The sequence below is a fragment of the Coenobita brevimanus genome, chromosome 56 (assembly GCF_032717465.1).
Source record: "Coenobita brevimanus isolate Jiangsu-jjx chromosome 56, ASM3271746v2, whole genome shotgun sequence".
Classification (NCBI taxonomy): Eukaryota; Metazoa; Arthropoda; class Malacostraca; order Decapoda; family Coenobitidae; genus Coenobita; species Coenobita brevimanus.
This window is the reverse complement of record NC_137009.1, coordinates 24533464-24554253: the sequence shown is the minus strand read 5'-3', so window position 1 is coordinate 24554253 and position 20790 is coordinate 24533464.

Below are 20790 nucleotides of genomic sequence, written 5' to 3'. Positions count from 1 at the left end.
ACACTCAGAAACCTGAGTGGAAGCAGTACAACAGGTACCCTAACCAGCAGCAGTATCAGCCACGCAACGGACCGTCGGGACTGTCTTTTTCAGCACCAGCTCAAGTGTATAGGAGGCAGGAGGCGAACGCAGCCTTCATTCCTCAACAGCAGCATGGTGGTCACGTCCCTAGCATTACGGGTACTCCCCCACAGTTCACTAGTCCCACAGCGACAGTGAACACCCCTCCACAGATGGCCAATGTTCCATCTCCACAGGAAGTGACTATGACCCCTCAAGTATCTAATTTACAAGGCACCATGTTTGCTGCATCATTTATTCAGCAGCCTCATGAGTGGCTAGCTGCTTCCTCCACAGGCCCTCCCACAGGTGACAGTGCCTTCCTTGTTCAGCCAGGGTTTGTGGGAGACATTCCTGTGTAGGTCCTGAGAGATAATGGATCCTCAGGTTGCTCTGTCATGCAGAGTCTAGTTCGGCCTGAGCAGTATACAGGTCGACAGATCCATGCAAACCTTATTGATGGATCAGTGAGATTCTTCCCTGAGGCATGTATCCAGGTGGCATCTCCATTTTATACTGGTACGACAGTCGCAGTTGTAATGCCAGAACCCTTATTTGACCTTATCATAGGCAATATTCCCGGTGCCAAGGATAGTTGCACTAAGGATGACGCTACTCAGACTTCGGCTGCAGAAACACGAGCCATGACTGAGGCTCCAGATTGTGTCACCCCAGTGACCATTGAATTACCGCAAGATCTGATGTGTAGCCAACTTGTTGTTCAAGAACAGCATTCTGACCCGACACTTGCTGCCGTGTGAAAGAAACAAAAGGGTAGAGTGATAAAGCATTCACGGGGAGGTCGAGCCAAGTTCCTTCGTAAACAAGGACGGCTCTACCATGAGTCACAAACACCCGAGGGTGAGGTTCGACTGCAGTTTGTCGTTCCCGCCAAGTACCGCCTAGCAGTGTTACAATGGGGTCATTGTTCAGCCTCAGGAGGTCACATGGGCAAAAGGAAGACCCAGGGCCGAATCCGAGCTGACTTTTTCTGGCCAGGGATGGGACTAGACATAGATAGTTTTGTGCGTTCCTGCAATGTGTCCACATAACACCAGTCAGGGACACGTCCTTCCTGCGCTGTTTGAATTCACACCCATAATCTCTGAAGCAGTTGAGAGACAGGGCAGTGGTAATATGGGTGTAGACCTGATGTCTCCCCTGCTAACTGCTGACTAACACGGGCAACTGTTGTATGCTGGGTTCCGTAAGATAGGCGTCCTCAGAGATTTGAGTAATCCATGGACCAGCCTAGTTCCCAGTTAAAAGTGTACAGTTGCGGAAAGGAGTTTCTACACCTCCTCTACTACCTCCCTACCCTACCTCCTGACCAAATGTGGCAGCGTGGCAGTAGTAGCTTAAGTTTCTATGAATGAATGGGCCTCGTCCTGTTACGTGGGACGGGAGTGGTGATTGAGCTTTGCTATTGTTGATGCCGTTAATAGTTTGCAGTATGGCCTTAAAAACAATTATATGACTCCATGAATCATTGCCATAATCATTAAATGTAAAGTGAATGCTTATACAAAAGGCTTAAAGTAATATAACTTCACAAATCGATTCTGTATGCAGCGCAGACAGTAGCCATCATACATCAGCCAACCTTATCACACCAACGTAGAGTCTGGTGAATTCGATCTGCTTCTTTGTGCAAGTGATTCGAAACGTCCATGCACGACACGCATGAAGACTGATTATCAGGTTAATGCAAAATATATGGTCAAAGAACTACTTGCAGTCCATCTTCATCAATACAGATCAGACAATGTTTATGCGGATGATCGATTGGTGAGGCCCACGGTAATGTAAGGAAATTTTGACAATATGATTAAAATATGATATGCAGTTTAAACCGATATGACACGCCTAACAAGTGCAAAGGAGACACATACACATCATGACATGGAGTAAAATTAGCCCACTTCCAACGTTAATTCCATTGTAATGGACATCATTTTCTTAGGGTTAGACACATATACTGTACTTACGTACCCGCCATCGAACGTTGACATACCTGATACCTTGCGTCTACTAGTCCTATATATAGCCTGTATTCATCATCATCATCATCATCATTAACCACTTAGAGTCCAGTACTGAACAAAGGCCTCCCCTTTCCTTTGCATGAACTCATTATTATGGCCAGTCTGTGCCAGGTTTTGCCTACAGTCTTCTCTATTAACTCCATCTCTTATGTGGTCGTTTTTTTCCACGCTGCCCATCTCGTGAAATCCAGTCAGCCATTCTTTTACTCCATCGGGTTTCCTTTAATATTGCTACGTGATCTGTGCATACTTAGAGAGAGAGAGAGAGAGAGAGAGAGAGAGAGAGAGAGAGAGAGAGAGAGAGAGAGAGAGAGAGAGAGAGAGAGAGAGAGAGAGAGAGAGAGAGAGAGAGATGTAGATAGATAGATATTTATATAATTCAATTATACTTGTCATTATTTATCCAAGTGCATCCCCCGAATCAAACAAAAACATAGGTATGGAATGAATAATATTTTTACCTACTCCTGACTTGCGAAACTTACTTAAGATTCACGACTGAAATTATGATTATTTATAGACTACTAATGCAGTATTGTCTTAATAAATATATGCAGTGCAGTCCCAGGCAACATATTTATCGATAACATTAACAGGGCATTGGTCAATCATTCCTCCCCCCTCCAACCCTAGGAAACAACTCCGCTACTACCTCATTCTTCACTCGAAACGGTTGTTTAACCCACCACCGCTTTAAACTCGTAAACAGATAATATATATATGGAAAACATTAGTCTGATGTTCATAACGTCAGAATTAGCACACCCGTATGTATAAATATCATTTCTCTATCCATATCATGTGTCATGTATTTATGACTGATTACATGTAGCACAATATGCTTAGGAGGTCAAAACAATTTAACACATTAACCCATTGTAATTTTATTAGATAATTATATAATGTTTTCCCTCGGAAATCGCAAGGATTTATTGCCACCTGGCATACTATTTTTTTTCCTACACACCTTTCTAAGTAAACTATACAATAGTTAATAAACAACTGTCCTAACCTGTCATTGTTACCACAATATAACCCTGTTATCAAAAGTCATAATATTTACATTGCTGATGCGCACGGCACCACCTCACACTCATCCCTGCACATACGACACCCCATCCGCCACACCCACACCACCTGATCACCCCATCCGCCACACCCACACCACCTGATCACCCCATCCGCCACACCCATACCACCTCACGTCCCATACCCCACACCATCACCACTTCATACCCCATCCCCCACGCATACACTACCAGCACCTCACACCCACATCACCTGACACACACACAAACATACACCACAACCACTTCACATCCACATCGCCATCACTTCATACCCCATTCCCCCCCCCACACACACACACAACCAGCACGTCACACCCACACCACCTGATCACCCCATCCGTCACACCCAACCACCTCACATCCCATCCCCCACACAACCACCACTTTATACCCCATCCCCCACGCACACACTACCAGCACCTCACACACACACACACACACACACACAAACACCTCACATCCACATCACCGTCATTTCATATCCCATCCCCCCCCACCTCACACCGCACCACCTCACACCCACATCATCACCACTTCATATCCCATCCCACCAACCAAACACAATACCAACACCTCACACCCCATCCTCCCCCACACATACCACCACCACTAATTTGATACTTAACACATAGTATATACGGTACGTCTTGTATATAGGTGTATGTGTATGTAAACTGATTACATTTATTGGCAATGAACTTATAGGCCTACGCCTAACAAATTAACACTTTGTCCAGCCACCATCATTTTCTATTACAGCCTGTAACCTGCTGGGTAGGGACGAGACCTGGTTGTAAATAAGATGTCCATTACGACGGAACAGTTCCCACTCCTCCATGGTGTGCTGGAGGAGACGTTGGCGAGTTCGTTCCCTGAACTCCTCCCACGAATTGACAATATTCCCCCAAACATTCTCAATGGGGTTGAGGTAGCATGCTTTGCTCGGCCACTGCAGCAATTCAATATCGCGTTGCTCAGCAAACCATCGTTGAACAATGCGTGCAGTGTGTATGGAATAATTATCCTGTGGAAACTTTGCATGAGATTAGGTAAACTGTGATAGCAGGTAAACAGACCATTATTGTTAGGGTGGGAAGTTGCGTCCTAACGTGAAATATTTTAATAGTGTTTTAATTACATTATAACTTGGGCAATCCTTTTCAGTTATATAATAACCGAAGATGATCCGTTTAATTTTACATTTGCTCTTGTGATTGAGCTTAATTTTTATTAATAAATGAATTTAGTGGCAACGACAGGTATTACAAAGATTCGTGATGTTGAAATAATTTATGCAATGATTTACACTGATATAAAGCTACAGTATAAAACTTAAATATTTAATAACTGCCAGAGCTACAAGATTAAGGTCCTCTGATGCATTAGACCTTCAGTGCCTCATCAAGAGCGTAGGGGCCCGTGGCTACGCTATTCAGTCCAGGCAAATGGGCATTCGCACCTTAAATGTCTGGACTGAATAGCGTACCCACGGGTCCCTACGCTCCTGATGGGGCACTGAAGGTGTAATGCATCAGAGGACCTTAATCTTGTAGCTCTGGCAGTTATTAAATATTTAAGTTTTATACTGTAGCTTTATATCAGTGTAAATCATTGCATAAATTATTTCAACATCACACTACTTTGTAATACCTGTCGTTGCCACTAAATTCATTTATTAATAAAAATTAAGCTCAATCAAGAGAGCACATGTAAAATTAAACGGATCATCTTCGGTTATTATATAACTGAAAAGGATTGCCCAAGTTATTATGTAATTAAAGCACTATTAAAATATTTCACGTTAGGACGCAACTTCCCACCCTAACAATAATGGTCTGTTTACCTGCTATCACAGTTTACCTAATCTCATGCAAAGTTTCCACAGGATAATTATTCCATACACACTGCACGCATTGTTCAACGATGGTTTGCTGAGCAACGCGATATTGAATTGCTGCAGTGGCCGAGCAAAGCATGCTACCTCAACCCCATTGAGAATGTTTGGGGGAATATTGTCAATTCGTGGGAGGAGTTCAGGGAACGAACTCGCCAACGTCTCCTCCAGCACACCATGGAGGAGTGGGAACTGTTCCGTCGTAATGGACATCTTATTTACAACCAGGTCTCGTCCCTACCCAGCAGGTTACAGGCTGTAATAGAAAATGATGGTGGCTGGACAAAGTGTTAATTTGTTAGGCGTAGGCCTATAAGTTCATTGCCAATAAATGTAATCAGTTTACATACACATACACCTATATACAAGACGTACCGTATATACTATGTGTTAAGTATCAAATTAGTGGTGGTGGTATGTGTGGGGGAGGATGGGGTGTGAGGTGTTGGTATTGTGTTTGGTTGGTGGGATGGGATATGAAGTGGTGATGATGTGGGTGTGAGGTGGTGCGGTGTGAGGTGGGGGGGGATGGGATATGAAATGACGGTGATGTGGATGTGAGGTGTTTGTGGTGTGTGTGTGTGTGTGTGTGTGTGTGTGTGTGTGTGTGTGTGTGTGTGTGTGTGCGTGGGGGATGGGGTATAAAATGGTGGTGGTGTGGGGGATGGGATGTGAGGTGGTTGGGTGTGACGGATGGGGTGATCAGGTGGTGTGGGTGTGACGTGCTGGTTGTGTGTTTGTGGGGGGAATGGGGTATGAAGTGATGGTGATGTGGATGTGAAGTGGTTGTGGTGTATGTTTGTGTGTGTGACGTGATGTGGGTGTGAGGTGCTGGTAGTGTATGCTTGGGGGATGGGGTATGAAGTGGTGATGGTGTGGGGTATGGGACGTGAGGTGGTGTGGGTGTGGCGGATGGGGTGATCAGGTGGTGTGGGTGTGGTGGATGGGGTGTCGGATGTGCAGGGATGAGTGTGAGGTGGTGCCGTGCGCATCAGCAATGTAAATATTATGACTTTTGATAACAGGGTTATATTGTGGTAACAATGACAGGTTAGGACAGTTGTTTATTAACTATTGTATAGTTTATTTAGAAAGGTGTGCAGGAAAAAAAATAGTATGCCAGGTGGCAATAAATCCTTGCGATTTCCGAGGGAAAACATTATATAATTATCTAATAAAATTACAATGGGTTAATGTGTTAAATTGTTTTGACCTCCTAAGCATATTGTGCTACATGTAATCAGTCATAAATACATGACACATGATATGGATAGAGAAATGATATTTATACATACGGGTGTGCTAATTCTGACGTTATGAACATCAGACTAATGTTTTCCATATATATATTATCTGTTTACGAGTTTAAAGCGGTGGTGGGTTAAACAACCGTTTCGAGTGAAGAATGAGGTAGTAGCGGAGTTGTTTCCTAGGTTTGGAGGGGGGAGGAATGATTGACCAATGCCCTGTTAATATTATCGATAAATATGTTGCCTGGGACTGCACTGCATATATTTATTAAGACAATACTGCATTAGTAGTCTATAAATAATCATAATTTCAGTCGTGAATCTTAAGTAAGTTTCGCAAGTCAGGAGTAGGTAAAAATATTATTCATTCCATACCTATGTTTTTGTTTGATTCGGGGGATGCACTTGGATAAATAATGACAAGTATAATTCAATTCTCTCTCTCTCTCTCTCTCTCTCTCTCTCTCTCTCTCTCTCTCTCTCTAAGTATGCACAGATCACGTAGCAATATTAAAGGAAACTCGTTGGAGTAAAAGAATGACTGACTGGATTCCACGAGATGGGCAGCGTAGTAGAAAACGACCGCATAAGAGATGGAGTTAATAGAGAACATTGTAGGCAAAACCTGGCACAGACTGGCGCTAATAAGGAATTCATGCAAAGGAAAGGAGAAGCCTTTGTTCAGCAGTGTACTCTAAATGGTTAATGAAGATGATGATGATGATGATAAATGCAGGCTACATATATGATGAGCAGACGCAAGATATCAGGTATGTCAACGTTCGATGGCGGGTACGTAAGTACAGTATATGTGTCTAACCCTAAGAAAATGATGTCCATTATAATGGAATTAACGTTGCAAGTGGGCTAATTTTACTCCTTGTCATGATGTGTATGTGTCTCCTTTGCACTTGTTAGGCGTGTCATATCGGTTTAAACTGCATATCATATTTTAATCATATTGTCAAAATTTCCTTACATTACCGTGGGCCTCACCAATCGATCATCCGCATAAACATTGTCTGATCTGTATTGATGAAGATGGACTGCAAGTAGTTCTTTGACCATATATTTTGCATTAACCTGATAATCAGTCTTCATGCGTGTCGTGCATGGACGTTTCGAATCACTTGCACAAAGAAGCAGATCGAATTCACCAGACTCTACGTTGGTGTGATAAGGTTGGCTGATGTATGATGGCTACTGTCTGCGCTGCATACAGAATCGATTTGTGAAGTTATATTACTTTAAGCCTTTTGTATAAGCATTCACTTTACATTTAATGATTATGGCAATGATTCATGGAGTCATATAATTGTTTTTAAGGCCATACTGCAAACTATTAACGGCATCAACAATAGCAAAGCTCAGTCACCACTCCCGTCCCACGTAACAGGACGAGGCCCATTCATTCATAGAAACTTAAACTACTACTGCCACTCTGCCACATTTGGTCAGGAGGTAGGGTAGAGAGGTAGTAGAGAGGGTGTAGAAACTCCTTTCTGCAACTGTACCAGCAATTGCGAACGTCTCGCCCGTTGGCCCCACAGGACACAGTGTATCCAGGGCCTGTACATACATGTATACCATAAGTTAAGGGGGAAATTGAGAACCTTGCAGAGACAATCCAAGGCTGTGTATGAATTACCTTGTGGAACGTTTCGAGCCCGAGATTGCATAGCGATTCTCAGCTTCCTGTCATTAATCGTAAACGTAGAGTTAGTTAACCAGTAAACTGGGTGACGGGATGTTGTTAAGGTGCTGTTCCCTCACATGCCAGCCGGGTGCACCGCATGTTGAACCCTCACGCCAGCTTCTGGGGACTGGGTGATGGGATGTTGTTAAGGTGCTGAACCCTCACATGCCGGCCGGGTGCGCCGCATATTGAGCAAGGTGCATGCCAGGTTAGAGCTTCCCCGCTAAGAACCCTCACGCCTACGTTTCCTAGTTAATAATGTAAATAGTGTATTTTTTGTAACATAAGTACTGATTGCTAGGCAGAGACAGAGAATTGATGCTCCACCTTGATTGTTTTCGCAGGTGCAGCTGGTGGGTGCAGCATTGCCGTGCAGATTAGCTGGTCGTCCCTGTCACATGCTGTCGCCTCTCTTCTGCCTCGTTGTCATTATTTACTATAAATTTGTACTACATGATTTTACATGTAGGTACAGTTACACCACAACTGTCACACCTACACCATGTATTACATACATTACGCTACATAACAATTAGTTGTTAACGTAAATGTAGCGAACTTTTTGCTCAGTTCGACCTGAGTACAGGATTTTTCACCATCGTCACAGAATTTATCCCTCAAGCTTGCGTCTATTAACGTATATACGAGGTTTTTTCGCTCACTGGTGACTGCGACTTTCTCCTGTAGCAGGATAGCACACACACACCACAGTGTGAATCTTGTGTGACTGAGTTAGGAATTATATGTATGTATATTGAAATCTTTCTTCTGAAGAAAAAAAGATTTGATTTTCATGGGGTGTAATGTCACGAGTCGGCTAGTGACATTGGCTTTTGTGGGAAACCACGAACTCTAGTGGAATCCCACTTTATCTTTCAGTTAACCGCTCATTCGGTCGATAATCTTTTCAAATCAATTTTTCACTGTCATAAGTGATCGTCTTTGTGCAAGGCATTAGCGCTTCCCCTGAGTGATTTGTTTTGGGCGTGTTTCGCTCATTCTAGCCGTTAGAAATGCGGCCATAGCGCTCCCTTCTTTCCTACGAGTTAGTCAGTCAAGATTTGAGCACCACGGAAGTAGATTGTGTGTGGCAGTGTCCTTCCTCAACGATACCTAGATCCCACCATCGCCGTATTTCCACATAGCTGTAATTGGCGAGAGACAGCGAGTGCAGTGTTCTTCCTCAGTAATGACGCCCAGTCACCGCTAGTCCACTCTTTCACCAGTATTTTCTTTTCGTTTTCCTAGACTTAAGAGTTTAGTTAAGGTGCTGTTCCCTCACATGCCGGCTGGCTGCGCCGCATGTTTTCCCAGGTTTAAGAATTTAGCTTTTGAGTGAGTGAGTGCGATCTCTTTATTTGAATTCACTTTGAAATGTAACGTTAAATTTATTCCTTTGTAATTAATAAATTTAACAGTTCTTTTTCTTTGAGCTTAATGTAATGTAAACTCGTGTTTCATTTCTCCATAATTAAGCTTATTCTAGTTATAGCACCTAGCTTGCATAAACGCATTTACTATTCATAACTGGTACTTGGGCCAGTCTTGTTGTATTAAGCTTAACATCCGTTGTGCTTTCTAGGAGTTAACGCAACAGCAAGACCCTGGTATCATTAATAGTATTAGTTATTTATTGTCAGGGTTGAAGTCACTTTCTCCAGAGGCTAACAGTACCAATAAACAGCAATTGTGAGGAATTAGTCTTTGCTGTGTACTATTGAGAAAGTTTATAAATTCTCGTTCTTAGAGAATCGAGCGAAGCAAGCCAGCATAAAGTAATCATTGCTTGATTTTAACAAGACATTTCATTGTCCCTGCTATCAGTATTATTGGAAATCATCCTTCAATATTGAATAATCTTAAAAACCCCGTGACAGTGTGTGTGTGTATATATACAAGTGTTGTATAGGTGGGTAGGAATCTGGTGAAGAGAGGAGAAAGGATGGATGGGAAGGAAAGAGGGGTGATGTTTTGAGTTCGGGGGGAGGGGGAGGAAACTCAAAGCATCATCCCTCATTCCTTCCCATCCATCATTTCTCCTGTCTTTACCCAGATTCTTACCCAGCTATACGACACTTGTATGCACACACACACACACACACACACACACACACACACACACACACACTGTACTGTCTTTTCATATATTGTACAGTACATTATAATAAACTCGTGTAATATTATAATATACTCGTGAATCAGTAGTACTTTCTTTCCATGTCCTTTTTATGCTAATTTATGTACTACAAGTCTGTAAGTTATCTGTATATTTGTCATACTATTCAATTTCATGTTTTGTAATTTTTATTATCAATAGTACTTTCTTTACAGGCCTTCCTTACCTATCTGTCTATTGCCAGACGCCATAATCCCATAAGGGGTGGCCATTTGACTTTGGTTTAGTTGTTTTACGGGGAGAGGGCACTAATCCTCAACCAACCCACTTACCGACACGTAGGGAGCACGTATAGTTTGGTTATATGGTTACCACCTAGCGTTGTAAATGGTTTCTTGGCTTACTGGAAACGATTAGGCTTGTCACTCAACTTAAAGCCACCTGTAAAGGAAAGAAAAACAATAAGAAATTACAAGAAAAATGAGAGAAATAGGAAGAGAGGAGGGCAGGCACAGAAAAAGAATGATAAAGGCTAAGGAAATAGTAGGCAGCACTCCATCAAATGAGTGGATGATGGTCACCACCACCTACCAAATTATATACTACAGGTCTGTAAGTCACTGATATGTTTGCCATACTATTCAGTTTTGTTATATTTTGTAATTCATGTTATCATGCCCCATTTTGTGCTAACTTATTTACTACAAGTCTGTATGCCAGTTTTATGTTTTACTTGGAATACTGTTCCAACACATATTATGTTCTGTGTTATATTTTTTATTCGCAATTTCCAGCTAACTATTATTCCATGTACAGTTATGTGTCTATATGACTTGACCACAACCCTGTAATCCATATCCATGCTTATTACATTCAGTACTGTACAGTTTCAAATGAATCTGAGAAAGGCAGGATAATTTACCTGAACCTTGACCCCGCTTTATTGAAACCACCCTTATATAAGCACCACAGTATAAAAATGACAGCATTTTAGCCAGCTGTTATCCCATCCATATGTATGTGTGCCTATATGGCTTGAACATAACTCTTTCATCCATATCCATGTCTTCCGTACTATACAATGTCAAAGGAATGCAAGGAATGCAGGAAATCTCAAACTTAACCCTGCTAAAGTGACAACCCCGATACATCATGCACAATATTTGAACATTAGGCTTCCTCGGATTTGGAGAAAGCTTATGACAGGGTGGATAGACAAGGATTGTGGAAAGTGTTAAGAATATATGGAGTAGATGGAAAATTGTTGAATGCTGTGAAGAGTATGTACGACGGTGCGAAGGCTGCAGTGCGTGTGGATGGTGAACTTAGTGAATTTTTCTCTTTGAAAGTTAGTTTGAAACAGGGATGTGTCATGTCTCCATGGTTGTTCAGTCTGTACATGGATGGGGAGATGGGGGAGGTGCGGGGTGGGGTAGTGGATGTTGGAGTGGCCCTGGTGAGAGAGGATAGTGTTTGGAAACTCCCTGTACTGTTGTTTGCAGATGATACTGTGTTGTTGAGTGAAGACGAAGGGGAGCTGCAAGGCTTGGTGGATGAGTTTAAGAGAGTGTGTAAGAAACGGAATCTAAAAGTGAATGTAGGGAAGAGTAAAGTGATGGTCTTTGAGAGAGGTGAAGTTAGTGAATGTACAGCGAGGTTTGATGGTGAGGAATTGGAAAATGTGAGTACGTTTAAGTACTTGGGTAGTGTGATGAGTAAGGATGGAGGTTTGGAGGGTGAAGAGCTTGAAAGGGTACAGCAGGGAAGAAAGGTTGCTGGTTCTTTAAAAGCAGTGATAAGAAACAGGGAAGTGAGCATGGAAGTGAAAAAGTTACTACATGACAGTATTGTGATACCAACTCTAACGTACGGAAGTGAAGCTTGGACATTGTTGGAAGGACACAAGTCAAGAGTGAGAGCAGTGGAAATGAGTTATTTAAGAGGAGCCTGTGGAGTTACGTGGAGAGACAGGCTGACGAATGAGGATATAAAGGAGCGTTGTGGTGTGGATGTGATAGGAAGCGTTATGAGGAACACACTGAGGTGGTTTGGCCATGTGGAGAGGGTGGAGGGTGAAAGACTGACGAAGAGAGTGTATGTGAGTGAGGTGGAGGGGGGAAGAGGGAGGGGGAGGCCGAGGATGAGATGGAGGGATGGGGTGAAGAGGTATATGAGAGAGGGGGGGGTGAGTTGGGAGCAGGGCAGTTAAATGGCGGGGGACAGGGCGACTTGGAGGCGATTTGTTTGTGGCCACCCCAAACGGGATTGAGGCGTCTGGCAATAGATAGATAGATAGATAGATAAGCTTCCTCGACCTCATCCGACCACAGATTGTTAGTCATCCTCTATAACCACATCTCATGAGTATGGAAATAGATTTATTAGACAAAGGAAATAAGTGCAATTCACTCTACAGACTTGATTTCCGGCAGCCCTGCTTTCGTCCGTTTATCCCTTATCCTCACCTGCCCATTGGTGACCTGACCGAGCCCCGTCTTTGTCTCCTATCTTCCACCGGTGTTCTCTCTCTCTCTCTCTCTCTCTCTCTCTCTCTCTCTCTTCATCAGTTCACCCCTTTTCTCCCCCTATGATTTTTTTCCATACCCATATCCACGTATTTTTCTTGTGTGTGTGTGTGTGTGTGTGTGTGTGTGTGTGTGTGTGTGTCAGGGCATGGACGTCTTGCATGAGGGGCGTGGTGTAGCCAGTGGTCTTTTCTCTTGTTTTTCACAGTACACATGAGCTTTTTCATCAGCACTCCCCCTTTTCCCCCAATGGTTTGTGTTTGCACCGACTTACACACTTTAGAGGCTGGTCAGGAAACACACACACACACACACACACACACACACACACACACACACACACACACACACATGACAAATTCTTAGTGTCACTAGCTAGGTAATCTGTGAACATACAAGGGCATTTTAGCAAGCTATTATCAAGTGCACAGTTATGCTGATGAGTAGGTGTGACTAGAACATCACCCTGTCACTCATATCCATGACATATCCTTATCCACATATTGTTCTTATATTCCACGGTTCACATCAGCCATGTACTTTATCAGTACACCCATTTCCCGATGTGGTTTACATTTGTATCGGTGTATTCAGTTTATTTTAGGGTCCGCTCTGATGCTCCGTTTTCCCTCGCACTCGGTTAATGTAGGATGCTTTATGTCACCAACTTCTCTAATATCTGTTCACAACTTCACCATTACCACAGCGTTTTAGAAAAAGAAAATGTTTACCAGAGGTTACAGAGAAATACGGCGAGTACACTGATGTATATTTCATGTTGTTTTGCGAGAGCTGAGCTTTGGCGAGATAGCCGCACAGGCAAAGGGTCCCTTTCAACTAAGTACAACAGCCACTGGGTTAAGGAGCGCTATCTTTGACCACTCTCCACCAGCTGATGTGAGGAGTGGTTTAACACGGTATGAAGTCCAGTCTGGATGACACCACCACATTGGCATCATGAAAGTGGATGACGAAGTTCGAACAAACACAATCTGGACTGTACAAATATAAAATTTGTTCAACAGGATACATAATGATAATGATGATAGTAAGCATTAGGAAATACATTAACAGTGGACAGACCAGTGTACTTTTAAATGACTGAGAGTGGATTATATTTGACTGATATTGTAAACAGGTGTAAATGGACAGTAAGCAGGACCATGGGGTTATAAATCATCTTCCGTACAGGTGCACAGAAATAACATCAACTGGTGGTACCGAAGAAGATAAACAACTAACATTGTTAACGACAGTGATTTTTTAATGAAAAAAAATATGAAGCATGCTAAATAAATTGCTCTATCCATGTATCTATCTATATATCTATCATCTCTCTCTGTATCTCTGTATATATATATATATATATATATATATATATATATATATATATATATATATATATATATATATATATATATTATCAAGCTCTACCTGCCCCTATATAATGAGCTCAGTCTCGGCATTAATGGCCACTTAGATCTACTCATCATTTTGCTCACATCTTTGTCCTCCCCTGTACAGTTGTTATTATTGTGAGTGCTCAGGAAGTCTCCAGCCATCTAGCAGCTGTGTAATTTGAGTATAAGTGTTATTACATTTTGTTCTTGTACTGTATAGCATAAGGTGTTGATTCTTAGGCCTAGTAAAGTTTTTGTAATTCATATTGTCAGCCAGTGGTAATAACATTTTGTATCTGTAATAATATATCTTGCATTCACTGAGTATTATCCGGTTTTCTCATTTTATCAGGGCTGACTTAGATAAATTTACTCTTGCTAATTTCGTGTTAATAGAGGCTATTGCAGTTAACCATATATTTCACCTGTTTTTGCCATTACATTATCCTTATGAGTCCTGAATGTTTAGTTGTTAGTTTGAGCATTAAACTTTAACTTGTAATTTTACCTAACTCTTTTGTTTTGAACCTGGACTTTGCGGGACAGTAGTGATTTTAGTCTGTTCCGTAACATAAATTCGGCGACCTCTTATCAAGATATTCAGGATATTATCATAAGGATATTGCTTGATATTTTGTGACTGTGATTTATTCATGATGTCTACTATTACTACGCTTGATGAAGCCAAAGATTTTTTGTCAAATGTGCAAACAGTGTTGGATGTAGAAAACAGAACAAAGAATGAACTTAAGCTTGTTGCTCAACAATTGGGAATTGCTGTTCGCTCTCATCATTCTAAAGATCAAATTGTTGACATGATTAATGAAAGCTTGTTTAATGTAACGCCTCCAAATGAGCAAACGCAGATTGAATTAGCTAAGTTACAGCTAGCCCTGCAGGAGGCTCGTGCTAAGGAGGCTGAATTTCAGGCAAATGCTCGTATTCAGGAGGCACAGGCTCAGGCACAAATTGAACTTGCTAGGATTCAGGCAGACCATGAGTATCGCATGAAACAAGGTGGAACTGGATCATCTATCTCTGATGATTTTGATGTGGCTAAAAATGTTAAACTTGTCTCTCCTTTTAATGAATCTGATTTAACAAAGTATTTTCAGTTGTTTGAGAGGGTAGCTACAGGTTTTAATTGGCCCAAAAAGTATTGGCCAGTACTCCTTCAAACTGTTCTCACTGGTAAAGCTCAAGTAACCTATGCATCTTTGCCTCAGGATCAATCTGATAATTATGATGTAGTTAAGAGCTTGATTCTTAAGGCCTATGAGCTTGTTCCTGAAGCCTATAGAGTAAAATTTAGGACAACTTATAAGCAAGATAAGCAATCCCATGTTGAGCATGCAAAAATCAAAGAAGATCTGTTAGAGTAGTGGTTAAATTCTAAGAATGTGGATTCTGATTTTGGTAAATTTAAGCAGATGATTTTGCTGGAGGACTTCAAAAGGTGTATTAATAATGATGTGAGCCTATATCTTGATGAGAGAAGAATACATAATTTGTCTGATGCTGCAGTTTTAGCTGATGAATATGTTCTCACTCACAAGAGATATTCTAGAGAAAAAAGGAAAGTTGAGAGTAAGTACGTTGCCTCTACTCAGAGTACAGGTAACAGGAAAGTGAATAAAGATGATGTTTCTCAGGAAGTAAATACCAGCTCCACCTCTAGATTTCAGAAAAGTAAATGTACTTATTGTAGTAAGCTTGGTCATACTACGGAGAAATGTTTCAGGAGACAGCGTGATGTGAACAAAAAGGAGTCTTCAAATATTCAGTCAATTGGTCTAGTGTCCACCCTTGAGAGTTCCCAGAATTCTTTAACTGAGTTAACTGAACCTGCTTTGAGGGGTAAATTAAATCCTCATGATGAAGCTCCTCTTTTGAGCAGTAACGTGGGTGACACTCTCAAGAGTTCATGTGCTAATTTCCTGTCTGATAGTTTTGTCAGTCCTCTGGACAGTAATGACAGGAAATCAGGTAAAATATATCGTGATACAGGTGCTTGCCAATCCCTTATGCTGACCAGTGTTCTAGGCTCTAATGTTAATTCCTCTGATGAAACTGTAATCTTACAAGGTGTAGGGAATAATTGCTTCTCTGTCCCTCTGTGCAGAGTGAATTTAGAGTCTGGTTTTGTTAATGGTTCTGTTATGGTTGGGTTGGTTGAGACACTCCCAATGTCAGGTGTAACTTTCTTACTTGGAAATGATATTAGTGGAAGTCAAGTGTGTCCAGCTCCTCAGTTGTCTATTGAGCCAGTGGCTGCGGCCCAGGATTGTGATGTCCCTGATGTGTTCTCTGCATGTGCTGTCACTAGGGCTAAGTCTAAAGTTACAGGTGACTTAGAGGATAATGATGATGATGATGTTATCCTAGCTGACACTTTTCTTGCTAATTTGGACCACTCACCAGATGAGGCAGTACCTCGTAGTGTTGATAATTTGTCTCGTCAAGAGTTGGTTGAGTTGCAGGTTGCTGACCCTGAGTTGAAAGGTCTAGCTAACTCTGCTTGCAGTGAGGAAGAGTCAGCCGGTGTTTCTACTTGTTATTATATAAAGTCAGGAGTACTTATGAGGAAGTGGAGACCCCCAACAGCATCAGCCGACTGTGAATGGGAGGTTGTACATCAAGTTGTCATCCCTCGTGTTTGTAGGCAGGATATTATTAGAGTGGCTCATGATTCCAGTTTGGCAGGACACCTTGGAGTGAGGAAGACTGTGGCATGCATTTTGAAACACTTCTACTGGCCAGGTATCTTCAGGGATGTTTCCTGGTATTGTAAGTCTTGTCACACCTGTCAAGTTGTGGGGAAGTGTAATCAGACCGAAAAGGTTGCACCTCTAGTTCCCATTCCTCCTTTTGAGGCGCCATTCTCCCGTGTGTTGGTGGATATTGTGGGCCCTCTTCCTAAGACTTCTTCAGGATTTTCTTATGTGTTGACCCTGATTGATATGGCTACTCGTTATCCTGAAGCCATTCCACTTAGAAATATCTCAGCAAAGAACGTGGTTAAGGAAATGCTAGGGTTCTTCACAAAGTTTGGTCTGCCCAAGGAGGTACAGTCAGACCGGGGAAGTAATTTCATGTCAAATGTTTTCAAGCAGTCTCTGAAAGAGTTGGGGATCACCCAGATCACGTCTTTAGCTTACCATCCCCAGACCCAAGGAGCGTTGGAGAGATATCATCAAACACTCAAATCGATGCTCAAGAAATACTGTTTGGAACATCAGAAAGACTGGGATAAAGGTCTTCCATTCGCTGTATTTGCCGCAAGAGAATCTCCAAATGAATCACTGGGCTTCTCACCCTTTGAACTACTGTTTGGCCATGAAGTAAGAGGACCCCTTAAGTTACTCAAGGAATGCTGGCTGTCGGAGGAAGATGACGTCAACCTGCTGGAGTATGTGATGAAGTTCAAAGAACGGCTGTCCACTGCTTTACAGCTGGCGAGAGAGAATTTAGGAGCTGCTCAGGAGAAGATGAAGACTTGGTATGATAAGAAGTCCAGGTTACGCCACTTTCAGCCAGGAGATCAGGTTTTGATTCTGCTACCAGTGCATGGGCAACCTCTTCAAGCCAAGTTTAGTGGTCCTTATTTCGTGGAGAAGAAACTCAGTGATGTCAACTATATCATCGCCACACCAGATCGTAGAAAGAACAAGCAACTTTGTCACATCAACATGCTAAAGTTATATCACAGGCGGGACGAAAATAACCCAGTCTGCACTGTAGCTGTTCCACCAGAGTCTGCAAGTGAAGTTCTCTCATGCAGCATGAGCCTGAGTGATAGTTTGGGGAAGAATCCTGATATCATGAATGATCTCCAGACTAAGCTTTCTCATCTAGCTCCCGAGGAAGGGCAAGAGTTTTCGGCATTACTGCAGGAGTACCCGCAAGTGTTCCGTGCCACTCCAGGAAGAACCACTGTGTTGATGCATGATGTCGATGTTGGAGACGCAAAGCCAATTAAACTGCCTCCTTACCGTGTGAACCCAGTGAAAGTTCCTCTCATCCAGAAGGAGCTTGGCTACCTGTTGGACCACAAGATGATTGAGCCCTGTCAGAGCGAGTGGAGTTCTCCTGTCACTCTAGTCCCTAAGCCAGGTGGGTCACAGCGGCTTTGCATCGACTACAGACGTGTTAATCAGATAACCAAAACAGACACTTACCCTCTCCCTCGTGTGGAGGATTGCATAGACAAGATCGGAAAGGATAGGTACATAAGTAAGTTTGATTTGTTAAAGGGATACTGGCAAGTACCTATGACTGAAAGTGCTAGGGAGATCTCATGTTTTGTAACACTAGGAAAGACTTTTGCATGTTCGGTAATGCCATATGGCATGAAGAATGCACCAGCCACATTTCAGAAGCTCATGAATGTTGTAACAGAGGGTTTGGCAGGGTGTGTTGTTTATATTGATGATGTATTAATCTTCAGTGACAACTGGAAAGATCACCTATGCCATGTCAGTAAATTTCTTGAGCGTTTGGTTCATGCTAATCTTGTAGCTAATTTATCAAAGTATGAGTTTGGTCAAGCTAAAGTTCAGTACCTTGGGTACGTAATTGGTGATGGACATGTTGCACCACCAGGAGCTAAGGTTCAGGTTATAAGTGATCTTCCCAGACCTAAAACTAGGAAAGAGCTACAAAGATTTTTGGGAATGGTAGGTTATTACAGGAGATTTGTTCTTAACTTTTCAATTCTTGTATCACCACTTACAGACCTACTGAAAAAGGGAGTTAAATTTGTCTGGACCGATAACTGTGAATCCTCTTTCAACAAACTTAAAGCTATCCTATTAAGTTGACGCAAGTGATACAGGAGCTGGGGCTGTTTTGCTGCAAGAGGATGATCAGGGTATTGAACACCCTGTATCTTATTACAGTAAGAAGTTCACTCCACCTCAAAAGAACTACTCAACTATTGAGAAAGAGCTTTTGGCCTTGATTTTGGGTTTACAGCATTTTTCATTTTATTTGTGTTCTGGTTTTGACCCCATAGTCATTTATACCGATCATAACCCACTGAAATTCCTTAGTAAGTTTAAAGATAAAAATCAGAGATTGACAAGATGGAGTCTACTTCTTCAGGAGTATTCATTAGACATACAACATGTCAAGGGGAAAGAAAATGTTATTGCAGATTGCTTATCTAGACTTTAGACAGATTCTTTTAGAGTAATAAGAAATTTCCTTTGTAAATTTCTTTTTCTTTGTGGGGAGGTGTTACATAGCCTATGATTTCATCATCCTTTGTATAATTCTAACGTACATTATGCCGCATGTTTGTTCACGAGCGTGTTCTACCTCACTCCCCCCTTCTACCCTTATAGTAGAGTAAGTCGTTCTTTCTGTTGTTCAGAGCAGGAGTGTCAACTCTTTGTCCCCTATGGCTTCATTTGCGCGTCCTTCTTACAAGTTGTATCAAGCTCTGCCGGCCCCTATGTAATGAGCTCAGTCTCTGCATTAATGGCCACTTAGATCTACTCCTCATTTTGCTCACATCTCTGTCCTCCCCTGTACAGTTGTTATTATTGTGAGTGCTCAGGAAGTCTCCAGCCATCTAGCAGCTGTGTAAGTTGAGTATAAATGTTATTACATTTTGTTCTTGTACTGTATAGCATAAGGTGTTGATTCTTAGGCCTAGTAAAGTTTTTGTAATTCATATTGTCAGCCAGTGGTAATAATATTTTGTATCTGTAATAATATATCTTGCATTCACTGAGTATTATCCGGTTTTCTCATTTTATCAGGGCTGACTTAGATAAATTTACTCTTGCTAATTTCGTGTTAATAGAGGCTATTGCAGTTAACCATATATTTAACTTGTTTTTGCCATTACATTATCCTTATGAGTCCTGAATGTTTAGTTGTTAGTTTGAGCATTAAACTTTAACTTGTAATTTTACCTCTTTTGTTTTGAACCTGGACTTTGTGGGACAGTAGTGATTTTAGTCTGTTCCGTAACAATATATATATATATATATATATATATATATATATATATGTATTGGCACCCACTGTTGCCAACTTATTACTTTTAATTTGAGCCAGGAAAGCTATGACGCCGCAAAAAATGATGCATCACTGTGCATTTACGAGGAAAGACCCTAATGACGTCAAATGTATCAGTGTATGAAGTGGCTAGTAAGCCAGATCGCCACAATATTAAAATAACGCTTGTCCTCCTCTTCCATGATAATTTTCTTGATGTTGTTCACATACTGAAGAAACTTAATGCACAGCAAAAAAACTATCGTTACAGGGGGGTCCGATGTGTTTCATACTGAACAACCTGGCTGTCTCGCTAGGGTTGGTAAGCCTGACAGTGGGTGAGTTGCCAAATAGGACGAGGTAGAAATATGCATGGGAGAAGCAATGGATATAGCTTATAATAAATATGCAACAAACACACGCAGGGATACCAATGGAGGAGGCTGTTATCAAAAACCTTCATTTGTGTGTCATTTTATATCGCGCAGAAGGTGTAACGATAGTTTTTTTTGTGTGTGTACAAGTAGTATTCAAATATGAGAACACAATAAAAAAAAAAAAAAATCAAGAACAACTCATAAAGTTCTTAAGGTGTTGTTTACAAAATCCCATGTAAAAGCTGTAACAAATTTTACATAGAACAGTCTGGAAATTATTTGGAAACTAGGATCTCACAACATAAATACAATGCAAGTACAGCCCAACACAGGAGTGGTTTATTTCAGCAC